The sequence below is a fragment of the Planococcus citri genome, chromosome 2, assembly GCF_950023065.1.
Source record: "Planococcus citri chromosome 2, ihPlaCitr1.1, whole genome shotgun sequence".
Taxonomy (NCBI): domain Eukaryota; kingdom Metazoa; phylum Arthropoda; class Insecta; order Hemiptera; family Pseudococcidae; genus Planococcus; species Planococcus citri.
Genome location: NC_088678.1, coordinates 24,056,515 through 24,079,343, shown reverse-complemented (window position 1 = coordinate 24,079,343; position 22,829 = coordinate 24,056,515). Strand labels below are relative to the sequence as shown.

General features: G+C 34.1%; 1 protein-coding gene across 4 annotated transcripts in view; it reads right to left on the bottom strand.

The window, feature by feature from the left end:
* The window catches only part of spri (sprint), a 201,822-nt gene that overhangs the window by 43,079 nt on the left and 135,914 nt on the right, over positions 1-22,829 (bottom strand). The window lies entirely within an intron of this gene.

The window sequence follows — 22,829 nt, the reverse complement described above, 5'->3', positions numbered from 1 at the left end:
TTCGTAAGAAGACTTTTTCAAGAATCGTATCCACTATCCAGGCACATATTATTTTTGATTCCAAAAATTTGGCATAGCCTAATTTGAAGACCTTCGACTCACAAAAATTATTGTAGAAAATTTCAACAAAAAAAATCAAAAATACTCCAATTAATTTTCTGACCTATGTGGAGGAAACTTTAATTTTTTAAAAATACTAAAAAAATATAAAAAACAATAAAAAAACGGTTTTTGATGTTTTTTTGATGCGATGAGAGGAAAGGGGTCAAACATTCAAACTTTTTCAAGTCACATTTTTTTAGGTCACAAATTATTCATCACAAATTTTTTCAATTTTTGGTGAGAACTAAGAAAATGAAAAAACATTATTAAAATAAACCGTAAAGAAACCTGTATTAAAATCACAGATTGATCGAAATTTCAGTAAAATTTAGCAAAAATTCGATAATACCCAAGTATTGAAAACGTGTTGAAATAAATATTAAAAATCGAGAGAAAACAATTATCAAAAATGGAAATTTAACCTACACAAAAATTTTATCAGTTTTTGGAGATTTATCTTGATTGAAGCTGTTTTTAAAATTTAATTAGTTTTTGGAGATTCATCTTGATTGAAGATTTTTTTGTATTTTCAAGATAATTGAACAATATTTTTATACAATTTGCAACTTCCTGTGATTTTAATGGATTACCTATATTTGTCAAAATGTTATCATTTTTAAAAATTATTTCGATTGAATTTCAATATTTTTTTCAAGCTTTGACATTTATAACATTTCAATATCAGAGTGTATAACAAAACTCCAAGATTAAAAAAACATGACTTTATTTTTACATTTTTACCGCATAAAAATATCTCCTACCCCCCCTTCAAAAATAAAAAAAATTGAACAACTTGAAACTGCGAATAAATTTTTTTAAATTTGTAGGCAAGTAGGTACTTCGATTTTTTCTTTTTTCTGATTTTTTGAACAATTTTTTACAATTTTTTTTGTTATTTTAAGGGCTTTTAAAACATTTTTTAAGTGTGTTTCGAGCAAAATTACTGACTTTTTCATGACTTTTCATGACTTTCATGACTTTCATGACCGTTAGACACCCTGGACATAAATGTACTTGTTTGTTAGATTTCCAGAAATTTTAGGAGGCTACTCAGGCATCGTAGCAAAATTTTTCTAAAAAAAAGTGACTTTAGTGACTTTTAGCAGCGAAAAAAGTAACCAAAAAAGTGATCAATTTTTTCTCTATTCAAGCGTTATTCAGGAGAGCAAAAAATCGAAAAACAAAAGTAAAAAACGTTCAATAAGAAATCGGTATTGTATTCAATTAAATTACGAACCGACATAATACATAATTATCTCACCAGAAAACCTTTCTTTCTTCTCCTCAGCTCCACAGGAAAATCCGATTTTTTTTTTTTAATGGAGAACGAGTAGGTAGTTCATTTTTTTACTTATAAAATTTTGTATTTTGAATTTCGAGAGACATAAAAACGATGTTTTTTTATAAGTTTATTTTTTGGCTTTAAAACTCAATTTTAAAAAAAATAAATTTCCATCTTGATTTAAAAAAAGAAAACAAAACAAGCCCGAGCGAAGCGAGGGAATAAGCTTTCGATTTTTTTTTAATGATGTTTTGAAAAGTAAAAATTTGTGTTTTTTTATAAGATTCTAAAATTTGTTTAATGAACAAAATTCGCATAAAATTCTTTGAAAATTGGTGAAAAAAAAAGATAAATTTGATGAAAAACGATAAAAAGTGACTTTTTTGGAAGAAAAGTAACCAATAGTGACCTTTTGATGAAAAAAGTAACTTAAAGTGACTTTTCGTGAAAATTCTTGTTTTTTTAGTCATTTTTAACAATCTTTTATGCAATTTTTTGTTTTTTATCAAATTTTTCTGAAATTTCATCGTTCTTTGTAACTTGTAAGTACTACATATAATGATGTTTTACTCAGTTTTTGCTACATTTTGTGCAATTTCACATAAATTTCATCTGATTAGAATACATATTGTCGCAGTTTTTTCAATTGCTCTTTTTTCTTCATCATCAAAAGTGGCAACACTGTTTTCGGCACCGGCACCATATACAAATAGTATTTGAAAACTAGAAAGAAATGGGAAAAAATTGAAGCACTAAATTACCTACCAACTAAAAACCTCCACTACATGCTTTCAAAATTTTCAATTGGTGGCCGTTTCAAAAATTTTCAAGCACTCCTCCTGCCCTCTAATTATAAAGACCTCTGGTTTGCACCATTCGTCATAGTTCAATGTCAATGACCTCTACCGACATGTAAAACATGTAAAAAAAAATCGTTGACCCATCGTGCAAATTTTGTCTGATTTTGCATGGAACGGTCAAACTATGACGAGGAATAACCAACACCGATGAAATATCTCCAAAAATTTCAAATATCTTTCACATTACAGCGTTCTCTTCATAACAGACCTGGAATGGCATTCAAATCGAATCCAAATTCCAAAATATTCGAATCCTCTCTCTCTCTCTCTCTCTCTAAACATACCATGCGATGTAAAAAGGTGAATGTTGAATTGTTGAGTATCAAACTACCGCAGACTATGGTCTGAAAACCAGTGATTTTTATTTTTGAATATTTTACGAGTTATATTTTCACCCCTTTTGTTCGTGTTTCGTGATTACAAATTCAAAACACGTTCGAAATCGTGCATGCACTTCTACTTATCCTGTTCATACATGATGAAAAATTACACGCATTATGGTTACTTTTCAATATGAAGTAGACCCTCGGTTGGTATTAGATGAGCTTGGGCAAAATTAACCGTTCGTAGGATCGTTTGATATAAAATGAAATGCATACCTATATAGCTAGTCTTACATACTTACGTGTACATGCGAATAAAAAATCTATAATTCTGAAAATTCCGGCGCGAATAGAATCCGAAGAATAAATTAAACAAAAACGATCGAATGTTACGTTTTATTATGAATCATTCAACATAAATTTCGTGCAAAAGAAAAGAGGAAAAAACTTGAAACAAACAGCCCCCCCCTCACCTCCAAACAGATGAAGTAAAATTAAATCTATAGTTTACCATTTCGTTAGGTAACAACGATTCTTTTTTAAATATTTAATGTCTTCGATATTGTAAGTCTTATGACAAGCAGTTTACGATTAGAACAAAACGAAAGAAAGTTTGTCCGATTGTCTCTCGTTAACAAGTGTTTTTCTTCTTTCAACTACCCAACAAAATGGTATACACTTTCAATTACGAAAGTATACAAATAGAAAAGACGTATCCACGTTTTCTTATACTCTTAGTCGTGCGTATATAACTTTTCAGCAGGGATAAGAGCGATGAGGTACGAATGATAGTTAAACTTACGAGTATACACCATACGAAGATGTGATTCTACAGAGTAATGTAAGTTTGCCAACAAAATAATCGTTTATTAAGCGAACAACATATTTTAGATTACGATAATGGGATTTCGATTCGCGCACGAGTGACGATTAAATGAAATCCGACCGAAGAACGACGGAGACGTCTTTCTTTGCTTCGGTATTTTCTCCGGCACCGGCATCGCATCGGCACGAATTTCACGTTATATTCGAATAGGTAGAGGTACAGAGTACCAAGTTTTTACTCTACACGTATCTATAATTTTTCTAAACGAACGAGACTTTTTCTGGCTCGAATAGGAATAATTTTCAAAAGAAGGGGTGCAATGAGAACGAGAAACGTCTGCGGAAGAGGAAAAATACTCGTACGCATAAGAACGTAGTAATTTATAGGTTTAAAAGTACCTACTCGTACGTAGATGTAGGTGTAATACGATAAACGAGATTGTATCGTTTGGCAGCATATGCATATGCATATGCATCAGTCTCTCATCTCTCGCTGAGTTGAAATTATTATCGCGAAGCTTAACATTCGCCATGGTATATTGATTTAGATACTTGAAGAAATGATGAACAATTTGAATAAGTACTCATCACGTGTTCGTAGTAGATACCTGCGATGAGAATGAGACGATGTTCGCCATTAAACGTACGTCGTCGTCGATGACGATAACGAGCATTCGCAGAACTGTACGATAGTTTGCCTATATGATTTTATCGCAGGCGTAACGCGGGTGATTCGTTAAGATTATGGTCTCGTACGTCACGAGCATACGTCGAGCCGAATTTTATAGTAAGTATGTATTTCTGTTTACGATGTTTACGTGGTATTAGTTTAAAATTTATGACAAATGGGAGGGAAGGAGAGGTGGACGGGGTTAGGATAAAGTATGTACTTGGGTGATATTTTGAGGTGTATTTTTTCACCATAGAGAAGTATACTTCCACCGTAGTTTTTTATTGTCGATTTTTCTTCGATTCGTCGAACGCGAAAGTAAAAACCACCAATGAGGGAACTACTTCATATCAAACCTGCAATTTTTTTTTTTTGAGGAGGATAGTTTTGGGACCCAGAACTGTTCAAAACTATCCGATGAGAGGATTTGGAAGAGGTATAGAAAGCATGTACTTACATATATCAAATTTCGGCTTCTGGTGATTGATTTTTTCTAATTAGTCAATCAAGTAGAATTTATTTTCACCTTCATGAGAAAAGATTTCTTTTTTTTTCATGTTCAGTTCAAATTTAATATTTAAAAATTTTCCAAAATTCGAGAAATTGACTCAAATGTCTGTATAATTCTTACTTACAAGATATTTTTGGACGTTCTAATTTAGTTTTGTGTGACTTCGAAAAATTCTTCGATCCTGTTTCTCAAGTTTTTGACAAAAGTCAATAAATCAAAGGAAATTTATCTAGCCATTTCCTTTATCTGACTGATCCAAAGTGTTTAACAAGCAGAACAACTTGAAAAGACAGGGCAAGAGCAGAACATTTTCTCGAATATTCTATTTTTAGTGTGCGTAGCACACTATTAGTTTCGGTCTGAAAGTGAAAAAATTCTTTGGAACGAATGTTCTCTTAGATGGAGGGGCCGATTTTCTTGAAATTTTCACACGTAGATGTGGTCTAACGTGAGGCATGGAACGCCGTAATTATAATTGCAATTACTCAATTAGCTTCTTGAGTAATTGCAATTAATTACGAAAATTTGTACCAAAAAAAGAATAAAAAGGGGAAAAGGGCCACATCAAAAGGGAAGCCGACAAAAGCGAAGCCGCCGTCAGTTAAATTTCGAAATTTATGTAACACCACAGGGGTTCTAAAATATTTTCTATTGTTCAATTTTCAAATTTATTTTTCAAAATTGAACAATAGAAAAGATTTTATCAAAAGCGAGGCCGACCCCTCTGGTGTTATATTTATCAAAAGCAAAGCCGACACCCTTTATGTTCACTTATCTGCCGGTTTTTATTGAATTGAGCAAACACAACAGGTGGTAAAAATTTATTTTTGAAGAGCCTTTAAATTTTCAAAGTTGAACAATGAGAAAGGTATCAAAAGCGGCGCCGACATCCGTTTTAAAATGTAACACTGCAGGTGTCCTAAAATATTCTTATCTACAGTGTTATCTTTCCCATTGTTCAATTTCAAACATTTCTCTATTGTTCAATTTTGAGAAAGGATCTTAGAACACCTGCAGGTGTTTCACAAAGCGCAAGTGACTGGTGGGTTTTGTTTACTAAGGGTAGCCACCTGCTTTATATACCTAGACAATGAAAGCAGGTGGCTACCCTTAGTAAACAAAACCCACCAGTCATTTGCGCTTTGGCTGTGCTCCAGAGAAGTTCTATCCGTGTCGCGTTATACTTTCGAGCTTTCGGTATTGTGCTGTGCATTTGGTGTTGCATAGTGCATTCGAGCTTTCGTTTTCGTGTATAGTGCTTTCAATATTGTGCTTTTGATATCTCATAGTGCTTTTTTAATCGCGTTGTGTTTTTGAGCTTTTGAACTTTCAGTTTTTATCAAAATCGTGTTGTGCTTTTTTCAAAATCGCGGTGTGCTTTTTTTTTTTTGAAAACGTGTTGTGCCTTTTTTTTTGAAATCGCGTTGTGCTTTGTTTTCTGAAATTGCGTGGTGTTTTTTTAAAAATCGCGTTGTGCTTTTTTTTCAAAATCACATTGAGCTTTTTTTTCAAAATCGCATTGTGCTTTATTCCAAAATTGCGTAGTTCTTTTTTTTTAAATCGCGTTGTGCTTTTTTTTCTGGAATAGTGTTGTGCTTTTTTTCAGAAATCGGATTTTGCTTTTTTTTCATAATCATGTTGCGCTTTCTTTTCAAAATCGCGTTGTGCTTTTTTCCGAAATCTCATGTTTTTTTTATTAAAATCGCTAATTGCGCTGTGCTTTTTTTTTGAAATCGCGTTGTGCTTTTTTTTCTGAAATTGCGTAGTGCTTTTGTTTTCATAATCGCGTTGTGCTTTTTTTCCCATAATTGTGTTGTGCTTTTTTTTCAAAATCGCGTTTTGCTTTTTTTTCTGAAATCCTGTTTTTTTTTATAATCGTGTTGTGCATTTTTTTCCAAAATTGCGTAGTGCTTTTTTTTCTGGAATCGTGTTGGGCTTTTTTTCAGAAATCGGATTGTGCTTTTTTTTCATAATCGCGTTGCACTTTCTTTTCAAAATCGCGTTGTGCTTTTTTTTTGAAATCGCATTGTGTTTTTTTTTCTGAAATTGCGTAGTGCTTTTGTTTTCATAATCGCGTTGTGCTTTTTTCCCATAATTGTGTTGTCCTTTTTTTCAAAATCGCGTTTTGCTTTTTTTTCTGAAATCTCGTTTTTTTCATAATCGTGTTGTGCCTTTTTTCCCGAAATTTCCGAAATTGAGTTGTGCTTTTTTTCATAATCGCGTTGTGCTTTTTTTTCAACATCGCGTTGTGCTTTTTTTTTTAGAAATCGCGTAGTGCTTTTTTTTTAAACTTCCGCTGTGCTTTTTTTTGAAATCGTGTTGTGCTGTTTTTTCTCAAAATCACTTACTGCTTTTTTTCATAATTGCGTTATGCTTTTCTTTCCAAAATCCCATTGTGCTTTTTTTTCAAAATCGCTTTGTGCTTTTTTCCAAAATCGCGTTTTCCCAAATTGCTATCCCGTTGTGCTTTTTTTTAATAATCGCGTTTTCCGAGATCGCGTTGTGCATTTTCTCAAAATCGCGTTGTGCTTTTATTAAAAAATCGCGTTGTGCTTTTATTAAAAAGTCGCGTTGTGCTTCTTTTTCAAAATCAAGTTGCGCGGTTTTTTCAGAATTGTGATGTGCTTTTTCCAAAATTGGAGTTTTTTTTTCAAAATCAGGTTTTTTTACTTTCAAAATTGCGTTGAGCGTGTTGTGCTTTTTCTCAAAGTCGCGTTGTGCTTTTTTTTTCATAATCACGTTTTCCAAAATCGCATTGTGCATTTTCTCAAAATCGCGTTGTTTTCCATAATTGCGTTGTGCTTTTTTTTCAAAATCCCGTTGTGCTTATTTTCTCAAAATCGCATTGTGCATTTTCTCAAAATCGCGTTGTTTTCCATAATTGCGTTGTGCTTTTTTTTCAAAATCCCGTTGTGCTTATTTTCTCAAAATCGCGTTGTGCTTTTTTTAAAATTGTATTGTGTTTATATTTTGAAATCGCGTTGTGCTTCTTTTTCAAAATCGAGTTGCGCGGTTTTTTCAGAATTGTGTTGTGCTTTTTTTCCGAAATGAGTGCTTTTTCTCATTTTTCTCAAAATCGTGTTGTGCTTTTTTTAAAAATTGCGTTGTGCTTTTATTTCGAAATCGAGTTGCGTGGTTTTTTCAGTTTTTTTTTTTAAAATTGCGTTGTGCTTTTATTTCGAAATTGCGTAGTGCTTTTATTTCGAAATTGCGTTGTGCTTTTATTTCGAAATTGCGTTGTGCTTTTATTTCAAAATCGCGTTGTGCTTCTTTTTCAAAATTGAGTTGCGCGGTTTTTTCAGAATTGTGTTGTGCTTTTTTCCAAAAAATGAGTTTTTTTTTCAAAATCAGGTTGTTTTACTTTCAAAATTGCGTTGTGATTCTTTTTCAAAATTGCGTAGTGTGTGCTTTTTTTAAAAGATCGCGTTGTGCTTTTTTTCCAGACTGCTTTTTTTTTCAAGTGGTTTTTTTTTTGAAATTTCATTGCGCCTTCAAAATCATAATTGCGTTCTGCTTTCAAAATCCCAATCTTTTTTTTGAAAATCGCGATGTGCTTTTTTTTCAAAATAGTGTTGTAATTTTTTTTTGAAAATCGCGTTCTATTTTCGAAATTTGCGTTGTGCTTTTTTTCGAAATTGTGTGGTGATTTTTTTTCAAAATTGCATTGTGCTTATTATTTTAAAGTCGCGTTCTGTTTTTTTTCATAGTTGCGTCTTTTTTTGAAATTTTGTTCTAGTCGTTTTTTTCGAAACCATGTTGTTACCTAACTAAATAGGCTACGCACACTATTCCAGCTGCGCTTTAGCGCAGGTGTCTAGTTTTTTTTTTTTTCAAGAAAACATTTGGAACTTTATTTTTTAGAAATTTTTACTTATTATTTTTTGAAAGAAATTTTTGAAAAATTAAGATTCCTAAAAGAATAAGATAATAACTGGAAAAGTTCGAATTCTGCATAGGACAGCATTTTCTCAAATATATTTCAAAATTTTTTAAAAGAGGAAGGGGTCGTAATTTTTACAATTTTTTTCTATCAATTATTATGCCTAAAACCAAAAGAAAAAAATAATTAAAATCCAAAAAAAGGTGAAAAGAATAGAAAATTTAATTTAAAAATAGAAAACCAAGACATTTTTTTTACATATCCCAATTTTCAAGGGCGAGGGAGGGAGGTTAGACGAGAGGAGCCAAAAAATTCAGATTTCATTCGTTTAGTAAGTTCTACGTTACTCTACAAAATTTAATCAGAAAAAAGTAAGTACAAGAGTCAAACAATCAGGGCGTAACATTAAAAAGTAAAAGAAACGCGTTTTTGAAATAAGTGTATAAATTTATGAGAATTGAGGGAAAGGGTCATACTTTTTTCAAACAGAAATTCTTCCGGCAGAAATGATTCAATTTTTAAGAAGGAGAAAATGAATGAGCATTTCAATTTTGGAGTACAAAATGATTGTAAAAAACAACTTTTTGACAATTTTTTCAAGCCCCTCCCCCTTCAAAAACAAAAAAAAGAACAGAAACAAGATGACAGGACACACAAAAGCAAAGAACGGAATAAGGAATATTGTTGAACAATGAACACCCTGTGTTCCCAAGATCCTATTTCAGAGTGTCTAACAAAACTCCCAGACAAAAAAATCATGTCTTTTTCATGACCAATTTTTCACACATTTACCGCATGAAAATACCCCCTCCCCAAATAAATAAATAACTTGAAGCTGCGAGCATTTTTTTTATTTGTAGGCAAATAGGAGTTTTATTTTTCTGATTTTTTGAATGAATTAATTTTCATTTTTTTTTTCATTTTATTGGCTATTTAAAAAATTTTCATGAGGTGTTTCGAGCAAAATTCATGACTTTTTCATGACTTTCATGACCGTTATTGACACCCTGCATTTGTATTCAAATGTCCACCTTTCAAAAAAATTAAGTAATCCCAAGTTTCCAATTTCTGAAATTTTTTCGTTAAAAAATTGTTAAAGCTGAATATTTGAGTACCTAATATATTTTCCCAATTTAAAACATTTTCACAGAAATGTCGACGGGCACGTACGAAACATTTAGTTACTTTCATTTCAACCCTCCTAACTTGAAAACACTCATTTTTTAGCCATTAAGTTCAAAATTTTCTCCAAGAGTTTTAAATTACTGGGTGGGGGGGGGGTCAAGTCTAGCATCTATTAACTCTAAATTTCTGTAGAAAATTGTAAACTGAATGATCCAAATTCGATCGTTTTCGAGATGAGAGAGTTGTTGAAATAAAACTTCGTTTAAAATCACCAAATTTTTTTCAATTTTCAAAAATTCATCAAATTTCAAAATTGATTCTCAGAACTTAAAATTTTAATTAAGGAGTTTTGGAACATGTTCCCATCGTCTATCTTCGTTTCTTTAAAATCGAAGAATATGAGTTTGAATGGTAATCATCTTAAGCATACCCATATCAATATGAACCAGTTCAAAACGTTTGGCAAAAAATACCACCACAAAACTCGAGCTCACCCAAATCGATAAAAAATAATGGTAATAGCGAAGTATTTTCCGATTCAAAGCACTTTCGGCTCCACTGAAAAAATATTTTCCCAAAAAAAAAATATTCACATCGATGTCTAAGCTTATATAAGTACACATAAATTCCAACTCGAGGAATAATTTAAAACGATAAAATGAAAATTCGCGACGCCGCGTCGTACATAGCGAAACATGATGAAAAAATCCACTATTCTGTCGGGTGCGATACGAAAGTGAAATAAAATTTCCCGCGAGAATACCTACCTATACTCGCAAAATCATCATAGATGTGTGCGATGTTTCGACTTCGTTTTACTAGTTTTACGAAAACTTCACCCACACAAGGAAAAGAAAATCGCTGTATAATAATTTATTCTATATACCTACTAAATTGTGGACCAATTTTCGTATCGTGTATTTTTCGATATGAGAGGTCGAAGCAGAAGTAATATGAAAAATGAAAATTGCTCGAAATGTATCGACATCGATGCTCTTCATTATACGAGTAATACAGCCGTAGTATTCATTTCTGGAAACACATTTTTTTTGCGAAAGAATTCCGTATTGTTGGGGTATTTTTCATTTCTCTTGTTCGCACATTTTTTGTCAAAGCTGCGATTGCGAATGGTTCTCATTCAACGATATAGAGCTCATTTTGCCATTATGGTGTGTTTACAAGAAGTAAAATGCGAGAAAAAGAAAGAAAATTGATGAATATTTAAAGTTCAAGGTAGTACACACTACACAGCACTGACTTCCAACTAAAGAGTAAATTCACTCGAGCGACGTTTTAAATACGAATACGTCAGCTGCTCGGATACATTTCGGTACATTTTCAAGTCGTCGTTCCAACATAGACAGCATTTGCAAATTTTGGCTTAAAAGCTACCTTACGTGTCTACAGCTATTGAAATGAATTGATTCTGCCAACGTAGACGTTTGCATTTCTGTGTATTTGCTATTTGTATAGAAGAAACTGGCAGCAGTGAATTGACAAATGGGTAAAACAAACGTACCTTATACTGCTAGTGAACGACTCAATAGTGCAATTTAGCTGTACTAAGTCGACAGATCTTTCACCCCTTTTCAACATCACAATACTGGTCGAATGATGCGACGAGCTGCAAAAAGCCAACACCGAGTTCTATTACCGGCGTGAAAATCTAATTTAAACCGTTTTAGAAGAAGTTTCAAAGAAGCGAGAGAGAAAACTGTGTACGAGTAGAGAGAAGGAGCAGCAGAGTGAGAAGTGAGACGAGTATACTTAAATGCACAGGTTTATAGACTGTTTCTTTTCTCAATGCAGTGCGATGGTATTCATCGTTTCTCGTTAAAAGATACACTCTCTTGTATAGGATTACAAAATAAACACGCGACGATTGAATAAGAATAGATGATAAGGAGTTGGTTGGTTGGTGTGCCAGGGATTGATAATATTACCGAGGGCAGCGGTGTGTATGTGTATATAGATTTTCATAGTGTGTAATGTGAAAAGGACCTTAGGCTATGAGACGTTTACGTTTGTTGCTGGAGTATCTTTACACACGAATATACAATGCAACGTATTATTATACCGTGTATAGTACGTAATATACTAATAGATATGGTATGGCTGAGGACAAGGAGGACACAGTGAGAAAGAGAAAAAGATAGACGAAGACTTTAAACGGGCTTCCCTATGTAACCTAAACACCCTACCTCGAGTAGTTAGTTAAATGTATGAGTCATCCGCATAGTTTTTTTTTTCTCTCGACTATATGCAGGCTGGCAATAGTACTGCCTGCTGCTGATGTTACGACGACGACGACGACGACGTCGGCGATGATTTCAAACTGCATAAGGAGGTTACCATAGCGACCGATCTCGTATTCAGCAACGTCCCGACGACGATAAGACACAGTTTCCAGTCGTCGAGGACACATTGTAAGTGATTCTTGAAAATTAGAATAGAATTTGCAATCTGCCATATGCATGTGTAAAGTTGAAAAGGGGTAGTTCGCTGTTATGCAATGAATGAATATTGTGCATTGGAGGATGTTGCAGAGTTGCAGCAACGTTGCGAGGAACTGAAATTACCTACAAAACTTTCATCAAACACGTTTGAAAAATTTTATTACACAGGACTAAAATCCAAGCAGAATGCCTTTTCACTATACCTACTTGGCTGTGTTATTTGATTTATATGCCCCTTTTCCAGCTTCAAAAACGATTAATGGCTTTTTAAAAAAATTATTCAGCCCCCCCAAATTTTTGAAATTTTTATTTTTCCAAAAAAAAAAGGATTATAACATGGATTTGAAACAACAGAAACAAATTTTGAAAAATTGGACCTAAATTGATCGTCCAATTGATTCGGGAGGTCAAAAATAAAATATAATCCAAATTTCAGATTTTTATGTGAATTTGATCAAATTTTGATATTTTCATAGAAAATAGACCAAATTATAATTTTCAAAAATGGTTCAAAAATCGAAGTAAATAAGCCCGGAGTTGGCGATGATTCGAAACATGATTCATAATTCGAGTCACGATTCGGATCGAAAATATCGTAATTTGATTCGTGATTCAAATCATTTTTTCAAACGTGATTCAAAACTCACAATTCGAATCATTTTTTTTTAGCTGAGATTCGGGATTCATCATGTAATATGAGCCACTGAATCACGTTCACGAATCATTTTTCTGCTCCTCGTTCTCTTCATTAGACGACAATAAATACACAATTGATGTAAAATTTTAAAATGTGTAAGTATGTGTTTTCTACAAGTAAGTTTGTGTCATTTTCAACGCTTTCTAATAATATTTCAGAAGGCACAATTTTAGAAGAATTTACCCAAATCAAATCAGTATTTGGTCATTTTTATTTGTTTTAATACTTTTTCAATGTCTTCCCAAGTCATTTTTAATACATTCACAATTTTTTTTTGTTTTTTAAAAATAATTTTCCAGTATTTTGATGCAGTTTTTATGTTTGATTTTGGAAAATTTTGTCTGAATTTTCACAATCACGGATACTTCGTAATTTCATCACTTTTCAAGTTTTTTTTTTGTGATATTGAACACAATTTGGCAATTTAAATACCAGCTCGCAATTTTTACAAAATTTAGTAAAATTTGATTAATTTTTATAATTTTTTGTTGATTTTAGGTTACGCATTTTTTTATAGTGCTTTGATGACTTTTTCAACACGTTTTCTCGATGTTTTACACAAATTTTGCTAGATTTTAGCGTTTGCAAAATTTGGATAATTTTAATGCTTTTTAAGAGTTTTAATGTCACTTTAATCATATTATAAAGATCTTTTGTGCAATTTTCACTAAAATTCATCAAATTTATTTCAATGCTTTTCAAGTATTCTTATGGCATTTTTTCATGATTTTAATGTTTTTTAAAATGTTTCAAATGTTTTAACCACGTTTTATGAAATTTTCAAAAATTATAATAATATCCAATTTCCATTCGATTTACAGCATATTGAATCAAAAATAACACGAAAATTGTATGATTCAGATCACTAGTTTTGAGCAGAGATTCAAATCATATTTTTTGGGATTTCACCCACACCTGGTCAAAAAATACACCACCATGTCTTGGTTTTTAACACAGTTGAATTCAAATTTGACTGCGGTTACGTTTTCGCAAACCAAAGCATCACTCTTTCATTTTTCGCATCCTGCAAACCGAGTTCAAAGTATGCCATCCGACACACATCCATCCGTTCGTATCATAGTTTTTTAATTCTCATCAATCCTGTAGTTAATTCCCCAAGGCTAGAAACAGATACCTACTATACCTCGTATTTCGATACATATACGCGAAATCACTGCGTTATGCACACGTACCAGACACTATACAGATACCTAATACGATTCGAACAACAACGTCAATCCGTTCCGGGCTATCGCGAAATCAGAAGAGGAAACAGGGGTAGTAAAAAAAACACAACTATCACGATACGCTGTCATTGACATTCGAATTACTGCTTGCAAAGCGCAAAATGCGCCAGCGAAAAAAAAAAGCGCAACATAACCTAACCGTAAATAGATTTAACGGTGGCGGCGGTATCGTTTTATTGTAGTTTTTTAAAACCGAAATCGATCGTCCACCATAAGGTCCGGCACGGTTTTAAATTGCTTTTCTTAACGCTTCATTAACCAGAAAAGAAAGAAAAAGAGATAGCCAAAGCTAAAGCTATGGATCGAGGCAAGCAGAAGATTCTTTTGCTACTTATACAACATGTAATATTTATACAATTACCCACGAGATACCTATTACAGACTCTCATACTCAAACTAGTACCTGGCTACCTTTTAACTGCTCTATCTTTGTACGAATAACGCAAATTTTTATTGAAACACAGTCAGTCATCTCAAAACTCGATGAATACATAGGCTGCAATTAAACACGCTATTTTTTGTGTTTTTTTTTTTTACATGCAATCCCTTCTTTCCTCTTGGTAGGATTTTTTTCATCTATATTTTATTACGATCAAATAATATATAAAGCGTGTTGGAATGTTTACAGCATGCATAATAATACCGCACGTATGCGGGTACATAATACATATAAGAACATCAGTTTGTATACGAGATACGCCATGATCACGTGCACTCTAAATCAGCTGTGCGTAGGAGGTCGGAAGTAAAGGTGTGTCGGTTCAGCTGTTTTCGCGCACAAATAGCATACTGCCTTCGTCGACATCAGCTCTGCCTCTCCCTTGATATATTTGCTGCCTGCATCGACGCATAATCCATGGTTAATTTGTATTTGATAGGTAAGTTGTGCGTATATTGGCCACACAAGGGTGCAAAAACATATATTCGCGTGTTATAGCTCTTTCAAAAAGGGATCCGAAGGTTAATAGATTTTCACTTCGGTGTCAATTCGGGTTCGCTGGTGATTTATGTGCTGATTCTATAGAATAAACCGAGTATCCCAAATTTCTTCGGAGAACTGAAGTTGAATTTAATTTCGAAAATTCACCTTCAGCAAAGTAATGGTCCATTTTCAAAACCAAGAGGGCTGGTTACGAAGAATAAAATCTGGAAAAATCGTACCAGTATTTTCGTAACTAATTTTTTCAAGTACATATTTTCAGCTAACATACAACAAAGAACATTTTCTCTCAATTCATTAGTGATTCTTCAAGAAATCACATATTTGGTCGACGTTTGGAGAGGAACACCTCTGGACAATGGGCACAGATAATGGGCATTTCACTGGGCACCAGGCTCAATTTCAATAATTCTTCGAATTTCGAATCTTTCATAAACGGCGTGCTTAATGCTTATGTTTTATCCAAGCCTTCAAAAATCACATATTTGGTCAACATTTGGAAAGGAAGAGCTCTGGACAATGGGCACAGCTATGGGCATTTCACTGGGCACCAGGCTCGATTTCAATAATTCTTTGAATTCCGAATCCTTCATAAACGGCATGCTAATGTTTTCCAAGCCCTCAAAATTATTTGGTCGACGTTTGGAGAGGAAGAGTTCTGGACAATGGGCACAGATACGGGCATTTCACTGGGCACCAGGCTCGGCGATACATAGTGCGATTATTGGAAAAGGCGTAGTCTAAAACACTCATAAATAAAATTTCAATTTTTCGATTTTTGGCAAATTTTTGAAAATTTAAACGTGATTATTTTCATAATCCATGATGCTTAAAATTTTTTGATTTCTCCAAAAAACGCGGAAATTAACTTGGTCAGCCAGAAATTGAGTTCCTCTAATTCACTCTTGACTAGTTCATGAATTTTAATGCACATTTGAGCCGATTTTCAGGAGGACACCTCGAGTTTTTTTTTTTTTTTTTTTTTGTTTGACCGCGCATAATTATTTATTCTGTACTATTTACAAGTACATAAAAAAAATCCAAAATTGCAAAAATTTCTGTTCGTCGGAAAATTTTTGAAATTGACGAAACTGACTGCATCTTATGTAGCTCTAGGGTCTCTAGCTACCTTTCCTACCTAAAACCAACTCTCTGAATCAAATTTCACCATTTCCGATCATTCTGGAAGCTTCAGAGTGATTCACAATTTTTCCAGAAGACGTGGAAATTCATTTGGACAACTAAAAATCGAGTTCGTTTGAAGAGTTTATCGGCATTTAAACCAATTTCCAGGCGGACCCCTCGAATGAATTTTTTCTGACCATTATTATTCAAGAACCCAAAAAAATCAAAGAGATTTTTAGCTGCCCAAATTTTTTTCTGTAATTTTTGGGAGGATTTCCAAAATTTTGGAGAAATTGAAAATTGCACTGGTGGCTTCAGAATGGTTCAAAATGATTAAATTTGGTTCGGGAGAGTTATTATTTGCTTCAGGACTAAGTTTCATAATTTTCACGTTGAATTGAAACATTTTTTTAAAAGCACAGATCATTGAAAATTGTTGATTTTGGATTTTCAAAAATTCACTAAAAATCGAAAAATCAATTTGGGCAGTTGGAATTTGGGTTATGGGGATTTCAGACTTCTTTCTTGAAATCTAATGACTGTAGGTATCACTGATACTTACCATGTAAAAGGGTCAATGGGTCATATAGGCTAGCAGTTGGGAATGCACAGCGTGACGAATGGCGATTGATCATTTTGAAACAGACACTCTTTTCAATCAGTGGGTGTGTTCACACCCAAGTTGAGACCAGTGTTAGAAACAGACCCTGTTTTCAATCAGTGTTTGAAACAGACCCTGTTTTCAATCAGTGTTTGAAACAGACACTGTTTTCAATCAGTGTTTGAAACAGACACTGTTTTCAATCAGTGTTTGAAACAGACACTGTTTTCAATCAGTGTTTGAAACAGACACTGTTTTCAACCAGTGTTTGAAACAGACACTGTTTTCAATCAGTGTTTGAAACAGACACTGTTTTCAACCAGTGTTTGAAACAGACGCTGTTTTCAATCAGTGTTTGAAACAGACACTGTTTTCAACCAGTGTTTGAAACAGACACTGTTTTCAATCAGTGTTTGAAACAGACACTGTTTTCAACCAGTGTTTGAAACAGACACTGTTTTCAATCAGTGTTTGAAACAGACACTGTTTTCAATCAGTGTTTGAAACAGACACTGTTTTCAATCGGTGTTTGAAACAGACATAGACACTGTTTTTAATCGGTGTCTGAAACAGACACTCTTTCCAACCGGTGTTTGCAACAGACACTGTTTTCAATCAGTGTATGAAACAGACACTGTTTTCAATCAGTGTATGAAACAGACACTCTTTTTCAATCAGTGTTTGAAACAGACACTGTTTTCAATCAGTGTTTGAAACAGACACTGTTTTCAATCGGTGTTTGAAACAGACATAGACACTGTTTTTAATCGGTGTCTGAAACAGACACTCTTTCCAACCGGTCTTTGCAACAGACACTGTTTTCAATCAGTGTATGAAACAGACACTCTTTTTCAATCAGTGTATGAAACAGACACTGTTTTCAATCAGTGTTTGAAACAGACACTGTCTTCAAAAAGTGTGTGGGTTCATACCCAAGTCAAGACCAGTGTTTTAAACAAACACCTTGTTAATCAGTGGGTGTGTTCACACCCAAGTTGAGACTAGTGTTGGAAACAGACACTGTTTTCAATAGGTGTGTGAAACAGACACTGTCTTCAAAAAGTGTGTGGGTTCATACCCAAGTCAAGACCAGTGTTTGAAACAAACACCTTGTCAATCAGTGGGTGTGTTCACACCCAAGTTGAGACTAGTGTTGGAAACAGACACTGTTTTCAATCAGTGTTTGAAACAGACACTCTTTTTAATCGGTGTTTGAAACAGACACTGTTTTTAATTGGTGTTTGAAAGAGACACTGTTTTACTTTTCAATCAGTGTTCAAAACACACACTGTTTTACTTTTCAATCAGTGTTTGAAACAGACACTCTTTTCAATCAGTGTTTGAAACATACACTGTTTTCAATCAGTGTTTGAAACAGACACGGTTTTCAATCAGCGTTTGAAACAGACACTGTTTTCAGTTTGAAACAGACATTCTTTTTAATCGGTGTTTGAAACAGACACTGTTTTTAATTGGTGTTTGAAAGAGACACTGTTTTACTTTTCAATCAGTGTTCGAAACACACACTGTTTTACTTTTCAATCAGTGTTTGAAACAGACACTCTTTTCAATCAGTGTTTGAAACATACACTGTTTTCAATCAGTGTTTGAAACAGACACGGTTTTCAATCAGCGTTTGAAACAGACACTGTTTTCAATCAGTGTTTGAAACAGACACTGTTTTCAATCAGCGTTTGAAAACAGTGTGATATTTTGTTGCAATAACATTGAATTTGAGCGTTTTTTTGTATCCAACTGTCTCCCCTTGCCCACCTATAAAATGATGAATAAATTCAAAAAATTGAAAAAATGATCAAAAAATCTTCTATTTCAATTTTTTTATCGGATACTTTTCCAGACCTAGAATTATTCCAAAAATGAGTACAGATGAAAAAAATCCCATCAAATAGGTCTTACTCAATCTGGTATGAAAATTAAGGGGAATTATAAAACGATATTCAAATAAAGTCATCACCACGAAAAAAATAAATTTTCAATTTCCATCGCTCTTCATTCACAGCTGATAACTCGCAGATCTGCACAGGGACACCCGGTATACAACATGTGTATTAAGGGCTTCAGGAACATGCTCAGGCACACCTCATCATTTCGTCAAAAGTGCGCCTGGCCGCAGCAGACTTCGTTGTCGTCAACGAGGAATTTACCAAGGTAATTAAATCACGTCACCTTTGAACCATATTGCGTAAAAGAGGCGTTTCACAGATTATTCCACAGATGGATATCCGATTATCGATATTTCTCTATTGTTATGTTGATAATGCAAACGTTACGAACGTCTACATTTATAGTAAGTAAATTCGTATAGTCGTACGCAATGTTCATTTGTATATTAAAATCGTATCACATTACATAGGCAGGCACCAAGGCATGCACAAGGCACACGCCTATGTAACGCGATACATTCTTTAATAAAAAAAAACTATACACAGTTTACTTCTTGCCAATAGGTCCACAGCATATGTCGTATACACAGTACATAAACACCGGGAAAACGAAATTAAAAAATTTCCTGCCTACTCGGGCCATTTCCAAACACCCAAAAGAGCCAGCGAAACGCGAAACCCGACGAATTTTTAATTTCGTCGGAAAAAAATTTATTACCGTCTCGTTATAAATACATAGTATAGTGTTATAGCGAGTATAAGATGAATAATTTTCGCTTTTTCGCGTCCATTTCATTAAATAAGCCCGCATTAGTCGTTATTTATTCAAACAGCTACAGCTTTGCCACGACTCGACTCGGCTCGGCGTTTGTTTTCTTTTAGCCTCGCATAGATAGCTATTTTTCAAAATTCATTCGCAGATACACATTTTCATTTTTTTCCAAACACCCAGACTTTAAAAAGCGAGAGCAAAGGGCATCGTCGTCGTCGTCGTTGAATCGACGATGCGACGATAAAACTTTTTTTTTTTCATTTTCCCAGATTTAAAAACAATCTTCTTTTCCTATATTTTTTTTCGTCGTTTTTCTATTTTAACGCTTTGTTAATTTTTACACGCGATTGCCATCCCGTATTCTGTTCTCTTCGTCGAATAAAATAAATTAGAAAAGTCGCCGAACCAGAATACGTTATGGTTCTTTGGCCCCTTCACCATCGCCAGCACCCCCAGAGGTACTCAACACTGGCTCCTTCCAAGTTATACTGACAGAGTGTTTTTAATCATCTTCGGCGTTCCGTAATTAAAACGGTAAAACACAATCGAATAAAAGCGAATTAAATCGTTTACTTTTTTCTACAGACTGGCGTTTTTCCTTCGTTTTTTTTTTTTTCATTTTACATGACGAATATTCGCACTTGTTACATCTCGTTATGGGTGTGAGCATTTTCTTTACGATGGATAGTGTGACGTTGGGTATTTCTGTGGGTTTTAAAATGATGATGATGGAGGGGGGTACGAGGAGAATCGCTGGAGGAAGTTATGACGAAATGACATTTCGTAATAATTATTTGACACCGAGTTATAAACGGAAGTATTCTCGGATCTTGATGGTCTTCTGCAGAGATGAAAAGAGAGAGGTCAATGATGATGAAGTGTGCATTTCTTCAAACCAATTAAGAATTATGCATCGAGTACAGTAAGTGTAGAATTTCTTCGAGAGAAAAATTAATTTATGGAATTTTTTATCGGTTAATATCATAATTAATATTCACCATGGGAAAACGAAACGAAATTGGAGATACTTTTTTCGAAATTGAAAGTTTTACGAGGAAACAACCAATAAAATGAATGTAATGTCTCCTCTGCAAGGAAAATTTTGAATCACAGGAGAAAATCAATTCCACAAGTCAAAATAACTTGAAAAATTTTTCCAAAAAATTGTCTTTCAATTTTTCAAGTAATTTTCAACACAAAATTGTTAAAACCATCTGCAAAGAAGACTACCAAAACAAAACGAACCCACGTTTTTTAATCCATACCCTTGAATAGAATATACGAGTTGATTCCATTCGAATAAACCCAAACACCTTGGGCATCCATATCTCATTCTTCCTCAGCAGCCAGCACCTCACACAATAACCACGTTGCAATTACACATTATCTAATCGGCCCACAGAGGAAACGATAGGAAATGACTCAATGAAAATTATCAACACCTGGCCACGATAAGAAGAAGAAAGTTTACATACACAAACACCGTTCGCGTAACCACAATAAATACTCACAAATATAGGTACTCGTACGTGATAAACAGTTCGCGTACTTATACCTGTAGTAAGTTCGTGCGATAATAAACTTGGGTCGTTTATGCACACAACCATAAGGTATACCCTTTACCTCTACCTACTTTTCAAACATTTTCAATAAACGTCTACTTACACGCATCGTTCGAATTGATAATTTCTCATCGAGCTGAGTCGTAAAAATATAAAGATTTTTATTACCAATCACTCTCGAGTCGTTTAGCATTATCAGCGTCGAGCTGCGAGATCACGCTTTATAATACACTTTCACTGTACCTCACATCAATACAAAACAAAACTATGCACTAATCGATTCGAGGGATTACAATATTGCCAGGGAATCTGCCATCGATCGAGGGAGACGTCCCTTGACTAGCAATTCTAGACTTGAACAGAACTATAGTGCCAATCCTCAAAATTTTTGGAAAGAGGTAAATGCAAAAAGAATCTCCAAAAATGACTCGGTTGATATTATGGTTGATATTCATGGAATAGAGAGACAAGGGGACGATATTGCTGACTCATTTGCCGAATTCTTTCAGTCAGTTTATATAAAAGATGATAACACTGACAACATAGTGGGTGATTCACCCCTCCCAGGAGTAGGTACCACCTTAGTATGTATCAAAAACATAAAGGCGAAAGAAGTTGATCTTGCCATCTCAAAGCTCAAAATTAAACACTCGCTAGGTCCAGACAATGTACCCTCGTATGTCTACAAAGGAGTGGGAGATTTTCTAATTGAGCCCCTTACCTATATATTCAATTTGATAATCCAGAGGAGCAAGTTCCCGACTGGGTGGAAATGCTCAAAAGTCATACCTGTTCCTAAAAAAGAGGCATCAGGAAATGTTATAAACTATAGGCCTATTTCATTAATTCCTACGCCGGCAAAACTGTTTGAAATGGTGATATATGGCAGGCTATATCCTAAAATTAAGAATATTATTTCGCCAAACCAGCATGGCTTTGTTGAGGGTAGATCAATCAACACAAATTTAATGAACTTTGTCGAATATAGTCTAAGCTCCCTAGATGGTGGTGCTCAAGTAGATGCAATATATACAGATTTTAAAAAAGCATTTGATAGTGTCAGCCATAGGATACTGATTCAAAAACTAGCCAGACTTGGTTTCTCCAATGAGTTGTGTAACTTGTTCTGGTCTTATCTTAATGGTAGATCCCAATATATCTCTTACAAAAATAAAATATCTAGTATTTACTCCTGTCCATCGGGTGTTCCCCAGGGTTCCAACTTGGGTCCCCTTTTCTTTCTTTTATTTGTAAATGACCTTCCATCTGTGATAGGTAACTCTGAAATAGAGCTATTTGCTGATGATGCTAAGATATACAAGAAAATCCAAGATATAAAGGATTGTGAGGGTCTTCAAGCAGATTTGGATATGTTTGTAAAATGGAGTATTGAGAACAAACTGCCCCTTAATATTTCTAAATGTGCAACAATGACATTTACTCGGAAAAAAACTCTTTTGGAGTATAAGTACACAGTTAGTGGGGAAGAACTCTGTCGTTTAACTACTGTTCGGGACCTGGGTATAAACCTTGATGTTGGACTTACTTTCAAGTGTCACACTAACATTGTGATAGCAAAGGCAAGGAGGATGGCCTATTTTATTGTCAGAAACTCAGTGCACTTTAAGAGAATTAGCACACTCAAAGTCCTATACTTCTCCTTCATCAGGTCAATTCTGGAGTTTGGTGTACTAGTTTGGTTCCCTCATACTAAAAAATTTATAAAAGAGCTTGAAAAAATTCAAACTAGATTTTTGAAATACCTATATCTAAAGACTTTTGAGTATTATCCTTATGACCTATCACAAAAAGAGCTTTTGGAAGGGTTTGAAGTGGATCCTTTGGAAAAAAGAAGAGAAACAATTGCATTAATGTTTCTATATGATCTCATCCACTGCAACATAAATGACAGTAACCTCTTGGGAAAAATCAATTTCTGGGCCCCAA